This window comes from Argiope bruennichi, chromosome 6 (assembly GCF_947563725.1).
Source record: "Argiope bruennichi chromosome 6, qqArgBrue1.1, whole genome shotgun sequence".
Lineage (NCBI taxonomy): Eukaryota > Metazoa > Arthropoda > Arachnida > Araneae > Araneidae > Argiope > Argiope bruennichi.
The window spans coordinates 12371301-12383173 of NC_079156.1; positions in this window are offsets into that span (position 1 = coordinate 12371301).

Genomic DNA, 11873 nt, shown 5'->3' on the forward strand with positions numbered 1-11873 from the left:
ATTACTCTTTGTACATGCAGAAGATATAGACTGAAGATGAGAAACAAGATGTGCAGTATTTTTCAGTTTTTACCGAGTGATAATTCTAAACCAAAGAAAATTCCTCTTTCAAGGCAGCGAAGATATGCACCATCCAAAATAAATTTCTATTCGCGCCACTACTGAGTAGATTTCTATTTAAAGTATGCTTTTAATAAAATATTTGAAATATTATTCCACTTGCAAGTGAAGATTAACTTCACAAATAAGCAATGATGAACACTTTTTAAAGAGCGTTCATTTTTTTAAGGACAGCCGCTCTTTATCATAATATATTTTGACATATAAAAATAAATTATAGTTCTTAAAGCTTGAAAATTCTTTTTTCTTTTGTTGTATTCCCCTGAATGTCTATTGCATGAGAAAGTTTTTCATTGAACAGCGTTAGTTATAAAACATATTCTTTAGTAGAAGTTTAATTTTTAGGGGAAAGTATGCAACTGGATATAGGATTTTGATGTTAATGAACCACGCAGAAACTAACGTTATATCAACTTTTGATTGATTTTCTATGTGCTTGAAAGGACACGCCTCGTCTGCTAGATTTCTCCATTTTGCTTTAAAGAGAGATAATAGAGCCAGACCTGGAACTAAATTATCTCCGATTTCATACTTCTGAATAACAATCATATTATGAGTAACTCGAAATTCGTGCTTCTGTGTCCGAAAATCAATTTGCACGGAGTGTCACTTTGCTCCTCAAAAAGAAATCCGAAGAATAGGGTCTTGAACTTGAAATCTTCCAACCTCGTAGCAGGATTTCCCCATATTTACGATAGGACACTTTAGCATCCTGATTTTTTTTCCCTCGTGTGTTATAAACTAGTTCGAGAATATATTGCCGTGTCGATCCAGGGAAATGTCAATGCTGACAATATCTTTTACATTTCAGTTTTTTTTTATTTCAAATCCCAAGAATTTGAAGCACACGTCTGACTTGCTGAAGCATACACAGGAGGTTCATATACTTTTAAAAAGATTTTATCAAAGAAACATCGAAATTTCTAACTGCACTGATACGTGAATGCCATTCTATGTGGACTACAAGAAAATTGAACGGAATTTGCTGAACAAGATTTGAACATGTATTATCTGAATTTTGTAGAATAGAGTCCTGTGATCAAAGCTAACAACCCTCGATACATATTTAGAATTTTGTAGATTTGTTTTCAAATTAAAATGTATGTTAGCATGAACATTAAACTGTTGCGGCATAAATCGTAAATATTTTATTTAAAAGTAGCTAACGATTATTTTAATAATTATAAATTTTATTTTGCAAATAGTTGTAAAATTCAGATTGGCAACAGAGATACTTTTGGAACTTGTTGTTTAAAATACGATGCTAGAATGTTGAATGAAAATAAGTTGATGTAAATTTGAAAATATTATCTATATGTAATATTTAGTTTTATAGTACGTTGTCTGCATTTTAATTTTGTTGATGCACGAACACAACAAAACAATGAAACATTTAAATAATCCAAAAATATATATATATTTATAATTTTATCCCCAGGAACACGCACGATTCCTATGTCTTGTAAATAAACGACGAAGTAGTCGTGAATTTTAAAATGCATCCTTCAAAAATCCTCTCCTCTTTATCACGAAAAGTCGCCCACTCCTAAAACGTCCGCCAACCCCCTCCCCTCGTAATATCACCAATGAAGAAGGGGAGGGGGAGGCTGCTGCTGACGAAAAATTGGCACTCATTTTCCCCTCTTCTTTCTACTTCCACACGGTGCAAAAAAACAGATGACTTTTTGAAACGGCCGCGATCTTTTGTCGCCAGAAATGGAAAAATAAATTCACCCCTTCCCCATTAACGGAAGCAGGACCTGCATTCAACAACTTCTTCTAGACCAGTAACTTTAGTATTTTCTGGAAAAAATTTTATGCCAAAGTTTTTTTGTTTTTTTTTCTATTCTACTGATATCTTGTTCAGGACATTTTAAATGATATATCAGAAATCCACGATATTCTGATGCATGCGTTCCGATTTTGTGGGAAGAGGAGCTTAGAAATTTATAATTTAAAAGTCTGAGCGTATGGATAGGGTTGTGGTGATCTGGCGATAAGGTCTCGTCTTCAAAACAGGCGGGTTTCAGGTTCGAGGCCCGATTCGCCAAAGACCTGTCGTGTAAGCTGGTGTCGTCATTCCATCCTTATCTATTTGAATCGCAGTACTGGAAAATAATTTTTATCGGGATTATTATCTTATTATTATTATTATTATTATTATCTCCGTCCTGAGCAATTTCTCAGGATGGAGAGTTGTTTACAATCAGATTTTAAAAATTAGGAATCTTTTGTTCATTCTACTTCTCAAATTTTGAACATTTATAGAAAAATCTCAACCGTCAGCGAAAAGAACAAACCTTCTTATTATCCCAATTGTTAATTTGGAAATCAAGCCAGTAGCACTGAAATAACGCAGGTGGGAACTTAAAAACTAAGTAAAAGAAAGTTTCAAAATTGCCAAGGGATTCTACAAAGACGCATCAAATAGTTTAATAAATATAAATTTTATTATTAATAGTATTACTCAGCTTAAAACTTAAAGAAACTTGATCATAAAACGTATTATGAAAACCAATTGTTTTAGTTAAATCTTAAAAAAACAAATCCATTATTTCTACGATTGTCATTTAGAATTACAGATACTTTTGTACAGAAAATCAAAAACTCTACATCAGGCATCTCTACCAAACTTACAAAATCCTTTTATCGTCAGCTTAAGAGTCCTTGACGTGTATACCCATGTATATGGAAACATGGTCAAGTCTGAAAAATATAGTAAAAATTGGGAAATCAAACAAGAATCTAACAGATCAATCTGCTCGGTTTCGAATATGTACAACATCTTGGAAGAATGATCGTAAGCAGAATTATTCCATTTTTTATTCCTAAATTGAATCCTAGTTATATTGGCTTCGTTTCATGTAAAAAATGGCCAATTTCGTCAGTTAACCATATATTATAAAAGTATTCAGTTTTAAACTTAAAATAATTTATCATCTTAGTTAAATTAGCTGTAGGAAATGAAATGGAAAAAATCAAATATGTATTTTAATCGTGTACCGGTATGAAATATGTATTTTAATCGTGCACCGGTAATCAAATAAGTAATCAAGTAGTATCAAAAACACTTTTACCTTTCGATGAGGTAAGTGTGTACAAATTTTGAAATAGATCTATTTCGTCTAAAATCTATATATTTAATTTTTTGCTAATTTGCAGTATTTCGTAACAGGCAATGAATAGACAGACAAACTAAAGATTTACAAATTAGGTAATAAAACTGCTTGTCAAATTTCATCCAACTAGTCACGAATTTATTCATTTCTATATGCACATGTATGCTCTGACAAGCTTTCTTTAAACAGATTCCGTCTATAGTTTAATAAATATTTATACTTTAATAGTAGATCAAGTCCAAATTTCCTCTATTTAGCTGTTCATTTTTGAGTTATTATGTTATTATTCCAAAAATGAGCTTTTCTATTAATCGGTTGTGATACTTTCTCTACCCAAACTCCGGTTTCATAAAAGATCTCTATGAAACGAACAAAAAAGTTGCATAATTAAAATAATAATCTTTTAGAAATTTTTGGAATATATTGTATAAATTAATTTTGTTGAAAACAATTGCCTTTATTTTGAATGTGGCATATTTCAATAATTTTAGAATAGTGACCCCAAGTGACCCAATGAATAATTTAAAAGAATAATCTAGTACTGTGAAAGAAATATTTCAACTTGCAACTGCAGTGAATACACATTGAGGAGTTAGTTTCAAATAATCTATTTTCGTCGGCCACATTTTAAACGCTTTATAACAGACAAATAAACAAAACGGACGATACATTTTTGGCTTTAGCCCTTGGTTTCAATTATTGTCAAGCATGCGCAGTTGTTTTCGTTTATTCCTTTGATTTCTTTAGTTCGATTTCGTTTGCTTTTCTTGGCAATGTGCCCAGGTCGTGTATTTACTCCTGATGTTTTTTTTTTTCCCCTATTCTTTTCACATGGAATGGGAAGCCAACAACAGAGCCACGCATTTTAATGATATTCCCTATCAAATACGAAAACGGGAAGTTAAAGAGTGTTAAAATTTATGTTACTGTCTGAAAACAGATCATAATTAAATACTTTTTGCTGGTGGAATATCAGTTTCCAAAAATGAAATCTAAATTAAGAATTGATTAAATATGCAATATTTTTCAAGGTTTAAATTGAAGTTTGTGTAAAAAATAATTATTTAATTAAAAAAAACAAGTTATTATATTAATAGGACATACTACTGAATTTTAAGAAGAAAAATCGATGCTTTATTTTCTCGTGTCCAATATAGTAAAAAAAGTATGAAGAAAGGAAAAAAAATCGAATTGGCATAATACTAAACTTTTATGTTACGATTAGTTATTTGTAAGTTGTGTTTATGAACTAACACTTGGAATATTTGTGAATGGACTTTATTATTATTATTTAGACCGAGTTCAGAATGTGAGGCCAGCCAATTCGATCCATCTGAACTAGAAATGTTATCTTTTTTCCAATAATTAATTTGAAGACATTTACTTTTTTTTTTTTTTTGGTGCTAAATACATTACATCTAAAACTTCTGAGAATTCTATGTCTTCTTCAAAATTCAAATATTCGGATCTGATAATCTCTTAAGACCGTTTCTAAGTTCAAAGCAGCGGTAGCTTTGCAATTTAAAAATACGAAATTCTTACTTTACATATGAGATGCACTTCGTCTACTCCCCCCCCCTCCAAAAAAAAAGAACAGTTTTCTACCAAAGATGCAAAGAAATGTTCTTTTAATAACAGCTTAGTTCTATTTACATCATCAAGAATAAACATATTTCTCTGATTTAATTCTTAAACAAAAATAGTAAGCAACTTGTAGTAAAAGAAGCACTTTTTAAAAGTGCTTTTTTAGTATACCAGAAATTAGTAATTTTTATTTTAATTATCACCTAGTTTTAAATCTTTATCTATACTTCATTATTATGGAATCTTATAAACAACTTCATCTCAAACTCTCTACCATATAGCTCCATTAGTATGAAATCAAAATTTAATTAATTTGTACTACTTTCTGATAAAAAAAAAATCTGAAAGTATTAAAATATTCACCAAGATCATTAGTGTACGAAATATGAACACTAGGAAATATTAACTACACGATTTTATCTTTACAAATTTGATACAAATTATATAGCAAAATGTATAACAAATAAGGAGTTGTATAAAAATTATAAAAGTCAAACTTCTGAAGAATGTATTTTGTTTGTTAATGGATAGTTGAGTGAATGTCTTAAAAGTAAATACTCAGATTTCCATTTTTAGAGCATATAGTTGTTTGGGAATGAAAAAAAAACAAAAAACCAAAGAATGTATTTGCCAATGAATACATTTTTGCTGGTAAAAATAATAATAACACTGATAGAAATCTATATCTTTTTTTCTCTTTTTAATTATAACATCCATCTGCCAAAAATGTTCGGTCGAATTTTACTCCCTTATTCAACCAACCGATAAGCGTTGAAAGTTTCCGTTCAGACAACAATTCATACTCCAAGACATCGTTTGAGACTCCATTGTTTTGAAAAATGTATTAAAAAAACGGAGTGAATTGGAAAAATGCCCAAAAGGCCTTCTAGTGCAAATTTTTACCAGTTTGCGCAGCTGACTTTACAATTTTATGAAAACAAAATAACTCGATTTTCTTATCGTTCATTTCATGACATGATGAATCTCAAACGAGGATTAATATTTAAAGCAATGTATTTGCTTTGAATGTACAGGCATTTATATTTTGTTTCAAAATATTGAAAATATCTATTGTTTCTCTGAAAGTTGAGATTTCATGCACGTTGTTCCAAATATGACAAAATATTCTCTTAAAATTAGACTGCGGAATTTTTCTTTTCACTATCGATCAGGGATAGCACCAATAGGGGTTCTTGGGAGACCATTATCCGTTCTATCTAGAATGATGTGCCCCCCCCTCCCTCTGGGGCAATATATATGTATGTGTGTGCGTGTGCTTGTGCGTTTGTGTGCATGTGCGTGTGCATATGTGTAAAAATATTTGAGCAGTTGCGTGACTGAATCGAAGAAACTTTTTTAAATTTTAAAGCATTGATTTATTTCACCATGGGAGGCAAATTTCCCTAAAAAGAATATGCGATAAAAAATACGTCAGTCTACAATTATGACACAAGAGCAGAAGAGCCAGATGGTAAGCATAATTAGGAAAGAGGCGATGATTAAACTGAAGTCCGTTTTCATCGCGATGTAAGCGCAAAGGAGACAGAAATTTTTCCCTTCGATCATTTTACTATGAGATTCTGCTGGGGATTTCTTTGACACTTGTCGATTTAGGCAAGGGAATGTTAGGTATCTCTAAAAGAATGTGGCAAGTATTAAGGATGTTTATCCCTTCACTTGGAGCTTGGAAAGATGTTGAAGTGAGGAGAATTATAGAGGACGTGTTAAAAGTAATTAAATAAATAGTGGAATTGGATCAGGAAATAAGAGAACCTTTTAGAATGAAGTTTATATGGGCTAAATTAAGTAAAAATCTAGGAAATTAATTAGAATTTAGATTTAAAGATAATGTCATTATAATCTCCCCCACCGCAAGAAGTGGAGTGCGCCGGGGCTGTTTCACGCACAATCCTACTTTCCATTGGTGTCCAAGCAAAAGATTGAATTTAAATGCGTATTAAAAGTTATACCTTGATCATTTTCATCAAGGATATTTGAAATATAAAATGACAAAAATTATATTGCAAAGATATTATGCAGACCTAAAATCAATAATAATAACAAAATATTATTAAATTAAAAGGTATTGTGCATAGATGTATTCCGGACCTTTTTCTGTAGAAGCACAGCTGATGAACTTAATTTGGTGAGGAAATCTATCGTATGCTTGCCTATATCATTCCTAAATATTAGAAACTTTGACTCAACAAAATTATTAGATTAGAAATAAAATGTTAAATTATTAAATAAAATATCAATGTTGTTATGATTTCACTTTATATATATATATATATATATATATATATATATAATCAAAAATATAATCATTATGAAATTCCAAATTAAAACCTATTTCTGAAACAATCTAAAATTAAAATTATTTCCGAAACAAATGAAAAACCACCGTTGTATTTAGAGAGCGCTAGTGCAGCTATTACTAAAACACATATGAACCTAACCTAATTAGTAATAAATATAAAGTTAATAAAGTAAAAAGGAGAAATAGAAACAAAATTAAACCAAAAAAAAAAAAAAAGAAAGAAAGAATCCGGCCTGAAGACTTTCTCAAGAGTCACTTTCAGGCAGGGATTCAAAAAAAGTCACTTTTTTCTGTAAGGCGTCTCACCCATTGTCAAATATCGCACCCTAATATGTCCTTTCATAACTATTCTCGCCAATGACATGCGATTAATTATACACAAATATATTTATTAGAGAGTGTGCGAGATCATTTCAGGGGGACTACTCCCATTGGTTTATTTTGAAATATTTTTGATACTTCGTCTATTCTGATAAGAGTTCTATTGAAAGAGTATCGAGCTTTTTTAAATATAATATTCGTGTCTCTATGTATGCATTTTTATAGATTTTTTTAAAGTTTTATATATTCTCCGCAGATTTTGACTAGGAAATGTTATAACTTTAGAAAGCTATAGACAAATCTAAAATGATATTTTTTGTTTTATGATATTTTATATAAAAATAAGTTTTATTTTGAAAATAAAGGCATGAAAATACTTTTCATTCCATCTGTGAAGCTGGATTTATCAATCACTGTAAAATGAAATTGAAATCGAAATTCCATGATTATTAGAAAATATTTCCCCAAGTCCTTTATTAATACAAATCCATTTAATAATGATATTTAATAATGCCAAATCCATTAGATAATAATGCGTTTAATTCATTGTTTAATAATGCGTTTATATTCAAACTAAAACTTCTCTCAAAACTTCCTTATGGTTAAGTATTTAGAAGCAAAATTTTAAAGCAGGTCAGAAGTCAACATAGCGAGTCAGAAGTCAAGACAGTGTGATGGCAAAGCCATATGCGAGAGAGAAAATAAATTTAAGGTTTGATGTTATGAAAAAAAAAACAGCATGTGTGTGTGTGTGTTGGCGCTCTACAGACCGCCAGACCGTTCGACCTACAGTTACCAAATTTGGCACATGCATATCTTGGAGGTCGGAAATGTGCATCTTAATTAATTAAAAATTAAGAAAAATTTTGACATTTTCCGCTATAAATTCCAAAAATATTAAAGCACAAAATTGATTTTTATATCATATTGAAGATCAAAAATCTATCCTTTTAATAGTACTAATATCTTAACGAACAAATCAAATTTCTATTTTTAATGAATTTTCAAAAAAAATTTAATAAAATTAATTTAATAAAACTAATTAATTAAATTTTAAAAAGCTGGATTTTAGTAAAAAATGTTTTTTTATATTAATTGCAGTTTAATCATTTTCACTTTAATTTAAAGTTGGAATTTTACAGGAGCTGACAGAAAATTAGAGAGAAATATAGCACATTATGGTTTAAGGACTTTATAAAAGTTTGAGGGATTTATATGACTATTAAAATTTGAAGTTTAAAAATATTTTGATGAAGAAGCTATTAAAATATATAAAGTGCTTAATTTAAAATTTTAATGACATTAAGATCGGCGAACCGGCTGGTCGCCAAAGGCGGATAGTATTTAATAAAAATTAACTATTTAAGGAATTATCACTCAAAACTTCCTTCTGATTGTGAGCAAAATTTGAATGTTTTTGTTTAAATAGGCCACAAACTTCCGTTTTACTTACGTGGATTGCAACGCTACGCCTCTTTCGGGGCAATTTTTTATTAATGCATCCGATGTGGTTGAAATAATTTTTGCAGTACCTTTTCTGCATAAGTGACATGAATTGATTTCTGATCGCAGTCTCTCATGCAGATGCCGATCGAGCGATGCCGTCGTGCCCGCCATTCATCATACGTCGGTCCGATGCCTCTCCTTCGCATTAAGGCCTTCAATCGTGCATACGGCTGCCCGAAATGTATTTTTGGTAGGTCCATCGAAATGTCACTCCCCGCTAAACACCGTCAATCTTTTGGAAACTTTATTTTGACGAGGACGTACCGAGTTAAGAACATTGATGACGAAATCAGGAATAAAGAAGAGAAAAAAAATTCTAAATTTAGTCGAACAAGGTGTGCGAATGTCAAAAAAATCATAATAAGAAAAGTAATGCTCAAAAAGAATTGCATTTTGAGGGAATATGCTCAGATAGACTTTGGATTTTTTCCCCATTAAAAAATGAACGATAGATGGTGCTCATGTAGAAAACAGAGTAACTTAAAGCAGCGCATTTCATGTTAAAGCAAAAGATGTTCAAAATGACCCCCTCTACAAGATATTAAGCAAGTGAGGCTCGTAACTATATCTATTACAGCTAGATGTAACTTGACGGCATCGAAGCCACCAGCGACCCATTCAATGGCATCTTTCAGTTCCACCAAAGTAACCGGAGATTCTCTTTAGACGCGAAATTTTAGATAATCTACCAACGAAAAATTCGCTGGAGTATGGTCTGGCGATCGTGAGAGCCATTTAATCTTACATCCTCGGCTTATCACTCGATTTTCAATAATGCGCCTAAAATAAACGTCTTGACGGAAAGAAAAACTTGAGACGAGGCAGCATCTTGCATGAAGGTGATAACGCACGTCTTTGCTGCTAAGAAGGCACAATATGGTTTCTCAAATGCGTAAAACACTATTTTGCAGAGACGGAACCAGTTTTCCAACAGGATGCAGGATGGCCCAGAAGAACGCGGGAGCCAAAAATTGACACGCGAATAATGTACTGGTTTGGTCGTGTATTCAAGAGTTTTTGATGTCGCTCAGATATAACTATTTTGTGAATTTCATGCCCATATGATGTTCAGCAACCATTGTGGGTCATTGTGGTAATCACTGGATTATATTGAAAAGCCTTTCTTTTTCTTAACCTAAATAGTTTGCTCATCTTTGGTCTAGTAAGTAAAATACTCAACAGAGCATTTTACTTACTAGACTTACAAAGAACTTTACTAAACTTACAGTGTACTTTACTTACTTTGCTCTAGTAAGTAAAATACTCAACAAGAATATTTTACTTATTATGTTCACATCTAGAAAGGTTTTGTGGATTTGGAAATGTCTGATGCTGGGAGAAGGTTCAACACTTTTTCTTTCGGTACCTTAAGTATGAAAGAGCAAAAGTGCAAATAGTGTTGGGAATAGTTTGGGAGTCAATTCGAGTTTCCCATTTTTTTTTTTCCGAAATTCAACTGCTATGAATATATATAATGTGTTCCATAGCACAGCCTACAAATTTTTCGAAATCACTTAAATAATTTTATGAATTATTATTTGTGGGTTACATTTTTTAAAAATTTTAATGCACCTAAAGGAATTATTTTGAAATAGGACCTTTTATTTTCATGGACAAATGATCTCACACCCTTGATTCCCTTTTGATTTATCTAATTAGTCAATATATAGTCCTAAACATGTTTCAACCATTATAGCTTTATAATGGTTGGAACATGTTTAAATAGTTTTTAAAGTTAAAATGACTTTTTAAGAATTAAATTTTTTTAGAGATATCTGTTATTATGCAATTAATTCGAAAATTCTTTCTTTTTTAGTATTTCATTACATTTAAAAATATTTTATATAGTTATAAAAATTTTCATTAAAATGATAAATTTTCTACTGAAACTATAAAACATACTCCACCTCTCCCCCCGAAAAATGAATTTAATTGTACTTCGCATTAATCCTAATCTTGATATTGGATTATTGCCTGTCGTTGCTACCGCACTGTGAAATTAAAACAAGGCTCATTGCAAGTATGAAGAAAAAAAAAAAAAAAAGAGAGAGAGAGAGAGAGAGAAAATATGCTATTCATTGATTTGGACAAATCTGTTGTGAAAGTTCTTCAAAAATATCTTCTTGCATTTTGAATTGGCAAGCTACCATTATGTGTGCGTATATAAGACATTTAATTACAGAACGCTCAACCTATCCAATAACTTATGTCATAGATAAACAGAAATTTTGAGATTACCCTCTGAATGTCTAGTATCATTCTTTTCTCTCTTACTAGTTGTGTAACTTTCGGGTAGAATTTTACATGTAAATTAAGCCCTGTTTATGTTTTTGCTATTTTATAAATTTTATTGAATGCACTCGAAATGAAATAAAGCAATGTAAATCTTGAATGAAGCATTTTATATTTTGTAATTAAAATGTAAAACATCAACATTTCTAACATAAATGAAATGTTTGACATTCGAAGCGTATTGAGAGTTGCAAATGTCAGAAGCGAAAATTTTGAAAATTACAAATTCATTATTCGATTAACTCTCATCAGGAACAATTCACTGTCAACTTCTTTACAAGCTCCGGATGATTGCCCTAGAAAAATTTCCAAACATTTTTCACATTTTATTATGAAAAATGGTGTTTTAAAACTTTTGTGGCATTGTTCATTACTTCGAGTCATCATTTCCTTTTTATTTATTGAAACCTGTGTTGATACTGCATAGCTAAGAAAATTTAAATTTTCTTTTTATAAAATTAAACTATGATTACTTAACATAAATTCATAAATTCCTCATAAATTTTGCTGGAGAAATATGTTTAAAATCTTATATTTAAGATATAAAAATTAAAATCTTATGATAAATTTCTTTTTTCAGTGTTTCAAATAACAAAAACGTAAAAAATAAT